At 38.1% G+C, this 12,925-nt stretch overlaps 1 protein-coding gene and 1 long non-coding RNA gene across 5 annotated transcripts in view; both read left to right on the top strand.

Moving 5' to 3' along the window:
- The window catches only part of RAB2A (RAB2A, member RAS oncogene family), a 92,013-nt gene that overhangs the window by 11,138 nt on the left and 67,950 nt on the right, over positions 1–12,925 (top strand). The gene's annotated exons all lie outside the window — the stretch shown is intronic.
- On the top strand, positions 4,917–8,750 carry LOC144300229 (uncharacterized). The gene is made up of 3 exons (XR_013366820.1): positions 4,917–5,577; positions 7,076–7,212; positions 8,103–8,750. It is a non-coding gene; the product is annotated as an uncharacterized LOC144300229 (long non-coding RNA).

Genomic DNA, 12,925 nt, shown 5'->3' with positions numbered 1-12,925 from the left:
TAAGTGGTGTATTCATGCTTGTTCTGCTTCCCCCAGTGTTGTTAATATCGATGAATGACTCCTCCTTTAGCACTTGTCCAACTTTAGTAATAATTCCTATGCATCTAGGATAGAAGGCAAATACACTTGATCCTGAATGACATGGAGATTAGAGGCACCAACCCCCACAAAGTCAAATCCACTTACAACCTTGACTTCTCAAAAAGTTAACTACTAATAGTGTACTGTTGACTGGAAACTTTGCCAATAACATAAACAGCCGATTAACAAATATTTTCTATGTTACATGTATTATTTACCGTATTCTTACAAAGAAAGTAAGCTAAAGATAAAAATGTTAAGGAAACCATAAGAAAGAAAATACATTGATAGTACTCTACTGTATTTATTGAAAAAAAAAATCCATGTATAAGTGCACTTGCACAGTTCAAACCCATGTTGTTCAAAGGTCGACTGTAATATGTTAATCTAATTCCTCTCTGGTTATTTTAGCTTAGACAACACTCTTGAAAATTTTCCAAGAGCCTAGTATTTGTAATTACAATATCTTGATTAGTGCAAGGACTCCTTTGCTTGCTTGTTCCCTTGGTGAAGTTCAGACCTCTTCAACTTCTATTTTCTCATCTGGAAAAGACAGCAGGAATGCCTGGCTTATATCTATCTCACAGGATTTTTGTATTTGAAGTGAAAAAAATGTGTGCAGGTACCTTATTGTAAGCTGCAAAGTGCTTTATTAATAGTAATATCTTAGAGATAATTTTTCTGATTTGTTGAGCATCTTTAAGTTAGTGAGGGAGGTCTTGTCGATAGAAAAAGCTATTCATTTTGCTGACTGCGAACTGTAATTACTTGGGTTGAAGGAATAAGATCACATATTAATCAGCAAAATGGCAATTCTTTGATCCTGAGATTTTCTTTGGATTCCATAAAGGAAAGTTATTTCCTATCTCAGATAATCCTCACAGGCCACTTGAGATTGAGAATAATATCAAGTAGGAGGTGCCCTTTTTCACTAGTCTTCAGGAAGGATGTATTAAGATCAATAATTGTTTCCTCGATTTCTTCTGTACCCACTTTTGGTACCTTGAGATACCTCTCTTGATTTTGAACCCCCTTGGAAAGAGGCAGGCTTTTTTAGGTCTACAGAAGTCTTCAGTATAAATGAATCTGTTGATCAAAGGTAATCTTTTTATCTCTTTGGAGAAAGTATTGTTAGTTCAGTTTAGTCTTACTGTTTCAAAGGTCAAAGTAAAAGTACACGTTTCCAAAATCATTGATGGTCAAGGTTTTACTTCACTTGGCATAAAAATTAATAAATAGAGAAATGAATTAATTATAAATTAAAGCAATAATTGTGATTTATAATATAATACTTGGTGAATTGATTCATCTGCCTTTTAAGTAAAGGTTGTATAAGTACTTGTTATATTTTTTCAATATAACCTTTGGTATAAGATGAAGAAATTCTCCTGGTTTACCAGCTAGACGGATTTTTAAGTGGTTGAATAACTATATCCATAATGGGCTGCCCTTGTAGGCAAGCTGGAGGTAGCAAGCTGCTGCTTAGTCCTGTTTTTTTTTTTACATTTCACGTTAGTAACAACTTGGATAAAATCCAATTTGATTGAGAGAGCTAATTTGTGGATTATACCAGATAGAATCCAAAATGACCTTGACAGGCAGAACAATTGGCTAAATTTAGCAAAATGTAAATTAATGAAATTGAAGCCTTATATTTACTTTAAAAACCATCATTACAGGGACACCTGTGTGGCTCAGCCAGTTGAGCATCCGACTCTTGATTTTGGCTCAGGTCATGTTGATTTCTTGGTCATGGGATGGAGTCCTGCATTGGGCTCCACCCTCAGTGTGGAGTCCACTTGGGATGCTCTTTCTCCGTCTCCCTCTGCTGCTCCCCCTGCCCATGCACACGTGTGCTCTCTCTCTTTCTCTCTGAAATAAATAAAATCCTTTCTAAAAAGTAAAACAACCATACAAATACAAGATGGAGGTCAACTGGTAAGTAATATATATCCAGCTCTTAAAGTTTTACATGACTTGGTTCAGTATGAGTCAGATAAGTAAAAAAGCCAACAAAGGAATAAATGTGGGCAGTCCAGGTGGCTCAGTAGTTTGGCACGGCCTTTGGCCCAGGGTGTGATCCTGGGGACCCAGGATTGAGTCCCGCGTTGGGCTCCCTGCGTGGAGCCTGCTTCTTCCTCTGCCTGTGTCTCTGCTTCTCTCTGTCTCTCTCATGAATGAATAAATAAAATCTTAAAAAAAAATTAAAAACAAAGGAATAAATGTGATGATGGTTAGTAAAGGTATAGTGTACAGATGAGGCAGGTAATAATTCTACTCTACAATTCAATTATGGAAACTTGTTTCAGAGGGGTATCTACACATTGGAGTCTATGCTCAAGAGACCAATAGTACGAGGGCTATATCAACCATGACACTGTAGGAACAACTCAAACTTTTTTTTAAATTTTCCCTCCCCCTACCCTGATACAATGGAAACATTTTAACCTAAAAAAAAAAAGAGAGAAGATTTAAAGGAGCATGTAATAATGACTTTTAAATAGTTAGGTGACTGTCAAATACAAGAGACTTAAATCTACCCTTTTTGAGGGGATCCCTGGGTGGCTCAGAGGTTTAGTGCCTGCCTTCAGTCCAGGGCATGGTCCTGGAAGCCCGGAATCGAGTCACACATGGGGCTCCCTGTGTGGAGCCTGCTTCTCCCTCTGCCTATGTCTCTGCCCTTCTCTCTCTCTCTCTCTCTCTCTCTGTGTGTGTGTCTCTCATGAATAAATAAATAAAATCTTAGAAAAAAAAAAAAACTACCCTTTTTGGCTTTTCATAGGCAGAACCAAAACCATGAGTAAAAGAGATTTGAACTTCGTATGAAATGGAAGGAGGGGACACCTGGCTGGCTCAGCTGGAAGAGCATGCAGTTCTTGATTTCGGGGTCATGAGTTCAAGCCCCACATTGGGTGTAGAGATTACTTAAAAACAAAAACTTTTTGAAAAAAAGAAAGAGCTTGTTAAATTGTGAGTTGGTTTGTTACTGGAGCTGTTCAGACAGGTTTGATTGACATATAATAGGGTTTGGAGGATGGAATTTATACAAAGATTAGAGGATTGGATTTGGTTTTGGTTTTGATTTTGATTTTTTTTAAAGAAAGAGAGAAGAGAGTGTGGGTGCGCACAGGAGTGGTAGGGGACAGGAGAGGAGCACAGAGAGAGTATCCCAAGCGGGGCCCTGTACCCAGCACAGATCATGATGCTGGGTTATATCCCACAACCCTAAGATCATGATAAGCTGAAATCAAGAGTCAGGCGTTCAGCCAACTGAGCTGCCTGGGCACCCCTCATTTTGTTTTTATTTTTATTTTTTTATTTTTTAAGAGATTTATTTATTTATATGAGGGAGAGAGAAACCCAGGCAAACTCCATGTTGAGTACAGAGCCCCATGCAGGGCTGGATCCCATGACCCTGAGATCATGACTTGAGCTGAAATCCCAAGAGTCATATGCCTAACCGGTTGTGCCACCCAGGTACCCCCCTCGTTTTTGTTTTTAAATAAATTTAAGATACTATGTGGGCAGTCCTGGAGTTAGAAAAATGAACAAGACTATCCTGTCCTATTGGGAAGACCAATTTGCCACAGGGATTAAAAGATAATAGAATAGCAACAGGTACAAAGTACTGAAGGAGCATCAAGAGGATTCATTCTAACTACAATGAATGGCTCATAACGTACTCAGATTTTCAGCAAACATTGAGGGTTGTGCTTTGGCTTTCATATATGTTCTCATAGTAATCCTAGGTACCTCTTTACTCCATTTTACAAATTATATATCAGGTATGATACTATTAGACGTGATCTCATTTGTTTGAATAATTTCCCCATGTAACAATCCTGTAGAATCAGTTTGTGCTTTTGTTCCTACTTTTATGTTATGTGGAGAACAGAGAATTGAGCTGAGCTACCCATAGATTATACAGAGTGTGGCAGGATGATAGGGTTCTTGTCAGGATTTTGTGGGGGCTTAAGACTAAAGGAACTCTGGGGACTATACTGTGAAGAGCATTGTGTGGCAAAAAGAGTTGATTTGTTTATCCTCTGGATAGATCAGAAAAACCTTATTCCCCATCTCTGAATGGTATAAATTTCTACCCTTAACTCAGATTTCTGGCAGGAGCTAGGGAAACCCTTTATACCTTTAAATCTTTTCTTTCTTTTGGGGCCTTTTCTCCCTCATTCTTTCTGGCTTCTAGTTTCCTTTCTTGGAGAATTTACCTGAGAAATGGAAAAACCATGTTGGATTTGAGCATGAATATGTGAATTTTCAGCCTTAACTGAATGAATAAATCTTGTTAAAGTACGACTTATTAGTATTCTTTACTGGCTTTTAGGAGTTAAAAAAAAAAAAAAGAGATCAAAATCCTTTTCATAGCACATTATTTTACCCACAGACTGTCATAATTTTCTTCACAGACCAACATTTAATGTAACTATTTTTGGCCACACAAGGTTTTACTAGTTATTTAAAAGCCACATCAATATGGACGTTGTTAGATGAGGCCCATGAAAGTATTGCTTATATGGTGTTTGATGCTAAAATAGATCCTTTGAGGAGCACCTGGTGGCTCAGTTGGTTAAGTGTCTGCGATCAGCTCAGGTCATAATCCTGGAGTTTTGGGATTGAGCCCTGCTTCGGGCTCCCCGCTTATTGGGGAGCCTGCTTCTCCCTCTGCCCCTCCCCTGGCTCGTGCTTCCCCCCACCCCCCAAATAAAATTAAAATAGATCCTTTGAAAATTTTATATATATACACATATATATATTTTTAATAGTGTAAGTGATAAATACTCGTGATAAAAAATGAAAATACCACCTCATGTAAGTAAACAATGGTTTTGTATATCCTTCCAGAAATTTTCTGTCTGTAAGCTTGCATGTATGTGTGTTTCCCGATTTTACCAATAGGATTATACACTTAGTACATTTTTTTTTCTTTTGAGGGTATGTCTTAGTATTAACATATATATAAATCTGTCTCATTCTTTCTAAACACCTGTGTAGATGACCCATAATTTATTCAGTTACTGATTCTGTTATTCTTAGTCTGTGGTAGCAAACAGCAGAAACCTACTATGTGGTTAATTTAAGCAGAAGATTTTATTACGAAGATTGAATATTCATAGATTGATAGAAAAGCAATATAATCCAGCTTGAAAATGGCAAAACCAAGGAAGGCAAGGCACAGCCAGATTCCTGCTGTCAGTACAGCCTGCTGAAGAAGATGCTGGAGACATGTAACTGGTCTCATCATCACTGTAGCCACCGTGGATTCTCTCCTTATGGTCCCTGATAATGGAGCAGTCCCTCAAGATTCTAGATTCTGGACAAGAGCATCTGATAGGTTGAGTCTAGGTCACATGTTTATACCCTCGCTGCTGGGGAATTCAAAGAAAGATGCTTTGATGCTAGGTTGCCAGAAATAACAAATGTTCACCTATGACTCCTTGATGAATATTGTTACACAGTATAACGTGATTCTTGTGGTTTTGTGTAAGAAGGAAAATCTCTGGCCAACTAGGATTTATATTTGTATTTTGATAGATACTGCAAAGCACCTTTCATTAAAAATATGGACTTAGAAAGAATATCTAATTTTGAGTATGGTATATATTTTGTGTACTTCATTCAACAGGCTAATCTCAACATTGTGTTAACTGATGCCTAGTCTGTGTTTAGGAATTTAGCAGTTTGGTTTAGTTACTATTATCATGAGCTTCCTTGGGCTCTTGCCAGTTTCATCTAGCAACTGCATGAAATAGTTCTTTTGCTTGCAGCCTTTAACTTTGATATCATTTATATCATAGCTTACTACTTAGAAATCATGTACCACAGATTTATTGTATAATAATTATAGTGTACATTTACATCCCCAAACACCTTCTTCCTTCCATAACATCATGGAAAAGTATCCTCTGCAAGCTGCTTCATTGAAATGTGATTTTGAGATGGCTGCAGTTCTTATTTGGAATCCTTGCTTTTGAAAAGATTAGGAAAATGGTCAGATTAAAGTATAATATATCGATATATTAACTGAAATGTTGGAGTAAAGTCAGCGTCAAGGAAATCATATATTTTTTTTTTAACCTTCTTCCTTTATTACATTCTGCCCTATCAGAGTCATTTAGTTACAAAGTATTCCCTCCTTTTTCTTGGCACTGCTACTGATAATACCTGGAAAGTAGATACCATTATTTTTAGTTAGGAAAGGTATTGGTTGCAGTGTATCTGAGAACAAATTGAGATTGGATGGTATAGTGGAAAAATGATTTAAGGGGTGCCTGGGTGCATCAGTCAATTGGGCACCAGATCCTTGATTTCAGCTCAGGTTGTGATCCCAGGGGCAGGAGATTGAGCCCTGCACTGGGCTCCATGCTCAGGGCAGTGTCTGCTTATTAGTTTCTCTATCCCTCTGCCCCTCTCCCCACTCATTTTCTCTCACTCTCTCCAAAATAAATAATAGTAATAATAAAACCTGATTTGGAGTTTCAATTCTGCCTCTTACTTGAGGCATATCACTTAAACCTCAGTTTCTTTATCTTTAAAATTAGGTTATCATTCCTATTTACCGACCTCATAGACTTACTTTTATGATCAAATAACATTGTGTGCAAGGAAGGAGTCTATTTTCACCTTCTAACTATCAAAAGCCATGCAGATATTTTAAATAAGACAAAAGTACATTAGCATAACTTGATTACAGGACTCCTTAGATGCAATAAAAAAGAGCATCTGTATCAAAGTGGATCCTTGGGTATTTGGCAGGTGGCATGTAGTCCAGCTGTTCTAAGCCAGATAATTGTCAAAAGATACTAAGTGGAAACCAGGATAACTTAACCTCTACTGTGGGGAAACATATATCTCCAGTATTTTCAGTTATTTGTGTTATACCAACCATGTAGGGGCTTAAATTAGTTATAGCTGAAAAACTAAACTGAAGAATGAAGAAGATTGGACACTGACACCAGCATTTTTGTTGGTTATATCTAAGCCAAGAGTTCTCAAACGTCAGTGCACAATAGCATCACCTGGACAGCTTGGCAAAACCCAGATTGCAGGGCTCCAGCCCAAAGTTTCTGATGCAGTAAGTCGCTGATGGGGCTGATCATTTGCATTACAAGTTTACAGGTAATGATGAAGCTTCTGGTATGAGGACCGTATTTTGACAATCAGTGCTTTAGGGAAACTGTATAATTTATTATCCAAGTTGATCCATAATTTATCGGGAAAACAGGAGTTACTGAGCCTTCCCTGGCAAACTAGTGTATCTAGGGTCATCCTAATTTCACCTAATGGAAAAATCTTTTTTACAAAGAGGTTTCTGTAATAGAATGATCACCTGGTGGGTGACGCATGATACTATGTTGTATTTATTTGAATAGATAGGTACATTAAATTGCCAACAGACAATTCAATCAGATTTTACCCTTGATCTCTATCCTTTTAAACGTTAGTTGCGGTTTTTTGTTTTTTGTTTTTTTTTAGATTTTATTTATTCATGAGAGAGAGAGAGGCAGAGACACAGGCAGAGGGAGAAGCAGGCTCCATGCAGGGAGCCCGACGCAGGACTCGATCCTGGGTCTCCAGGATCAGGCCCCGGGCCCAAGGAGGTGCTAAACCACTGAGCCACCCGGGCTGCCCTTTTTAAACGTTAGTTAAAAGAGAATATAAGTATACTGGATTCTTCAGTTGATTTATTTTTCCGTGCATGCTAGCAAAAGTGTCACAGATGAATTCTTTCATTGGAGGTGGTTGGATTAGACACTAGAGAGTAATTTCCAAGTTTGTTTTTGCAAGTCACAGTAATAAGGACATATTTGATTACAGCCCAGCATTCAGATGTTTATGTCCATATATCTCTTTAAAATACAAGTTTCCAAACAGTACCTACCCTTGTATAGTACCCGCAATCTAAATTTGCTATTCTCTAGGTCTTTTTTTATACTGGTTATGATCTACTAAATTGATTTCATGACCTAGATGATTACAGTCTACTGTTTAAAAAACTCTGTTTCCAGCAAATTGTGACTCTTAAGATTCTGAGAGGTAGTTATACATCAGTTTTCTTCATTCTGATTCTTCTCAAACACTCCAGCCGTTTTCCACCATTAAAACAAGTGAGGGAAAGTCCCAGCATTTTGGAGGAAGAAAAGAAAGGTATGTTATTTTTACCACATTGTGCTATCTTACTTGCTATTAGAGTTAATATTTTATCATTTATTCTCTATGGAAATTAGCAAATGCTCCATTGTACTTTATAGTTTTTAAAAATTTAGGTTATATCTGGCTTTGTATTTTTTTTTAAATATTGCACTAAAGAAAAAGTAGGCCTTCCCTAAGAAAATCTAAATTTGGCTTATATTCAAAAACCCTCCACTTCACCAAATTAAATATGGTTTCTCTTAATGAAGGACCTATTAACCATACTGATTGGATCAGTCAGAGTCCAGCAAGGAGACTGAAACCACACAGAAATTTGAACAAGGAAAGTCTAATATAAAGAATCATTAATGGGATCCCTGGGTGGCACAACGGTTTAGCGCCTGCCTTTGGCCCAGGGCGCGATCCTGGAGACCCGGGATCGAATCCCACATCGGGCTCCCGGTGCATGGAGCCTGCTTCTCCCTCTGCCTGTGTCTCTGCCTCTCTCTCTCTCTCTCTCTCTCTCTGTGACTATCATAAATAAATAAAAATTAAAAAAATTTAAAAAAAAAAAAGAATCATTAACTATCCCATGGATTTAGGGTAACAGAGAATTGGCTCAGAGATAAAGAGAACTCTAAAGAGTACAGTAACAGCACATAGAGAGCATGGCTACTCCCCCAAGACCCAGGCAGAGCACGGAAGGAAGGAGCCAATCTGGCATCCAGACCTCTTTGGAGGAGCATGGCTGAGGCCTGCTGAGTGGCAGAGAATTTCACTGAGGGGCTGTGATGGATTGGAAAGCTGCCGTCTGTGTGCTGTGGGAAGCCTTCCATGAGGAGGATCTGTGTTGGGACCTTCATGGGAAGCAGCCTGAAGGAGTGCTGAGGGAAGTTGGCTGTGGAGAGGTGCGGAGTGCTGCCTTCTGCTGCTGACACTTAACCGTCATGCCAGCTGGCAAGGGAGAAATGTTCTAGTCTCTCCAGCAGGGCAATGAAGGTTTGGAGAGAGGAGGCACTTGATTGATAACTCATGTACACACTAAAAAGCCAAATTTTTCAAGGGAAAATTAAACTTAAGTTAGGGGTGAATGATAATCAGGGGTGAATGATAAGCAGAGATAGAATTCTAACTCAGCACAGTAAGGTTTTCATCCTCTAGCATCATTTTCATCTATGAAAAATTCACTGTTGAATAAAATAATTTATCATTAGTAAGTTATTTTTTTGAGAAATTGATTTTTTTTTTTAAATATAGACTGGAGTTCATCATTACGTAGAAAAGGCTCGTCTCACTTTATGACCTTTTTCAGTGAGTGTGTGTGGTACATTAATCCACTATTGACCGAGCATCTGCCTTCTAACTTGGGCCACAGTGCAGGGTGGTTTTCAAAATACAAAAAGGTGAATGTTGCTGTTCCTGAGGGAGGAGAGTAGATAATAAACAGTAAACTGTTAATAAAAGAATAATGTGATAAGTGCTTAATAAAGTATGTATAGAGTACTATCGCCTTAGCATGGGATAAAGTATCAGACTGCCTTCAGGCCCTGGGGAAGAAAAAAGAAGCACAGACATGTGGTCTACGTGCTATCTCTTGTATTCCTGAAAATAGCCTTATGAATAAGGTAGGTTGTATGATTACCATTAAACAAAGAAGCAGACACAGTCTTGGAGACCTTAAATAGCTTTTCCTTCAAGTATCACACATAGGATCCAAATCTCCTAAATTAGTGGCATACTTTGAAATGCAGAAGGCTTTACCATAAAAGTTTCCAAGCATTAAAAAAAAAAAAAAGTTTCCAAGCATAAAGCACAGGCCTAGGTACTATTGTGAAGGATTTAAAAAGTGAATTAGGTATGCCCCTGCCTTTAAGGGGTGTATAGTCTAGCAGTGCTGATAGGATGTGATCAGGACTGATGGGGAGGTACTAGAGAAAGCCTGAAATTCCATAAAAAATTCCAGAATCCAGAATACCTGTCCTCCTTCTTGGAAACTTTAGGGTAAGATGACATTTGAAAGAAAAAAATTTGAGCATTGAAAGAAAAGAAATTTAAAAAAAGATAGAATTTGAGCTGGTCCTTGAAAAATGGGTAGAGTTTAGAATAAATGGGTAGAAATCATAAACAAAATGTAAAAATGGGAAAAGTTAGTTGTCATTTATCGTACATCTGTTAAGTGCCACACTTTGTACCTTCCTCAGTGTAAATCATCAAGTTTAACTGTAGTATAGTCTCATAGCAGACAGTTACTAAAAATAAGACTGGGAAGATAAAATCATTAAATGTATTGGACCTATGCTGTGATAGAGGCCGGTTGAATTTGAAATTTATTCTGTAGACAGTAGAAAAGGTAGAAGTTTTTAAGAGAAAAGAGTACAAGACCAGAGTTATGATTACATTAGAAGCTAAATACACACACTTGTGTATATATTCATATTATAATACAGTGGCAGAGACATTCTGGATGTTAAATTCAGTCCTTTCCTTCTGCCTTCTTTTCTCATCTATCCCTGGTGCAGTCATATGTAGGACAGATTAGGAAGGTGGAGTATAGTTAGATGGTTATTCTAGTGGTCCACGTAGGAGGTAATAAAGGCCTTATCTAAGGTGGTGATAGTGAAAATGAAGGGGTGGTTACTGGTGAGAGTTGGAATTAACAAGGCTTAGGGGAAGGATGTTATAGAGAGTGAAAAAATTAAAGATGAAGGTAATTTTCAGGCACTTTCCCATTTCAGAAGAGTACTTCAAATACAGGCAATTTTTCATTTATTTTTAAGTATAAAAGTAATAAATATACATGATAATGTTAAGGCACTGTGTAAAGGCAGAAGATTGGCTAGGGGCAGTGGGACATGGTGGTGAAAGATGACAAACAAAGAGAAACAGGTCAGTGATTAAAACTTTGGTAAGGTCCACTCCCCAAAGGAGTGGGCTATGGGTAGTGACCTCTTTCTGAAGAATGTAGTATGGAAAGAGAAGGAAACATGGTTACTATATAATGGAGAAACCTGTCAAACTACCTCAGGCAGGTGATCAAGGTTAAGATCAACAGTAGTCAGCCATATCCATGGTATTATGTACCCTTGTTATGATAGTAGGTACCTTTGTACAGGCGAGAAAATCTACTCATCTCTGTGGTCTTCCTCCCAAACATCAGTAACTTCAGTCAGTCATGGGGGAGGGGAGGTCCGACAGACTCCATTTGAGGGACATTCTACGATGCCTTGACCAGTACTCCTCAAAACTGTCATGGTCATCAAAACAAGGAAAGTCTGAGAAACTGTCATAGCCAAGAGGAGCATAAGGAGACATCATCACCAAATGTAGTATGGTGTCCTCTATGGGATCCTGGGACAGAAAAAGGACATTAGGTGAAAAACAAGGGGAAAAAAATCTTTAGGAGAGGTAAAAGCAAAGAGGTTTCATAAAGAATGCAGGGTAAGGAATAAGCTATGAAGTTAAGGCTTCTTCATTCACTATGCTATGTCCATCATAGGTCCTCAGCATATGGTGGCTGAACAAATAATAGGGTTGGAGCTGTTCCTAAACCTGTTTTTAAAAGTGAATTTTGCTTCTCATTGAGGCCTGACTTCATCTGTTGGTCTTGAGCTCAGGTCTAGATTTGGTTTCCTAGTGTCTGTGCCATACCCAGGGCAAGTGAGATCATCAAAGAAGGCCATTAGTGCTTCTCGGCATCTAGTATTTATAGCAGAAGATACTGTTTTTTCCCCTGAAACCAGACAGTTATATTATTTTATACACACAGCTGGAAAATCTATATTTTAAAATCAGAAGAATACCTAGCTCACTTTGTGAAGATAAGTATGTATCACAGAAGCTTCCTAGGGGTTATGACACTTGAGTTAAGTTGTAAAGATAAGTAGCTAATAGCTAAGTGGAAAAAAAAGTCACTGAGTATTGTGGAAAGAACACTTAAAGTATGCTAAATAAATATGTGCAAACAGCCAGATGTGTAATAAATACTTGCATTATCTGCTTCAGTCATTTTCATGGTTTTGGTCTTATCCCATAAGAGTTTAAATTACTTGGTGTACTTTAATATTGTAAACTAAAGATACAGAAGTGATAGTAGATGATTTGCTTCAAGGGAAGGAGGGCTGTATTCCCACAACTTCCTATTTCCTTTTCACTTTATTGATTCTTTTCCTTTTTTAAAGATTTATTTGTTTGAGAGATTGCCCTTGCTCACGCTCCTGTGCACACAGGGGGAGGGGGCACATAGGAGGAGGGGCAGAGGCAGAGGGAGAGAAGCAGATTCCCCACTGCATGTGGATCTTTATGCTGGGCTTTATCCCACAACCCTGAGATCGTGACCTGAGCCCAAATCAAGAGTCTGACATTCAACCGGCTGACCCTACCAGTTACACCTTACTTTATTGATTCTTTAAAGCAACTCCTTCAGCCTTGTCAGCATACTTGTTTCCATACTTCCATTTTCAGGGAAAAGATGTCTTTTGTTTTGAAAGCTACATGCTCTTGGAAACTTTATTTTCCTTACTTTTATTACTAATTTATTTTTAGTAGTGCTTGGAATATAGTTAAGTACTTCATAAGTACTTTTTGAGTAACTATCTCTAACCTTTCCTCCTAGCCTTCACTGACATTTCTCAGATAAATGCTCTATATTCCCTGCTTCCACTTCCCTCACTGCTCTTAATATTTCTGGCATTTGAGGCCC

The sequence above is a fragment of the Canis aureus genome, chromosome 28 (genome assembly GCF_053574225.1).
Source record: "Canis aureus isolate CA01 chromosome 28, VMU_Caureus_v.1.0, whole genome shotgun sequence".
Taxonomy (NCBI): domain Eukaryota; kingdom Metazoa; phylum Chordata; class Mammalia; order Carnivora; family Canidae; genus Canis; species Canis aureus.
This window is presented reverse-complemented; position numbering and strand designations above follow the sequence as displayed.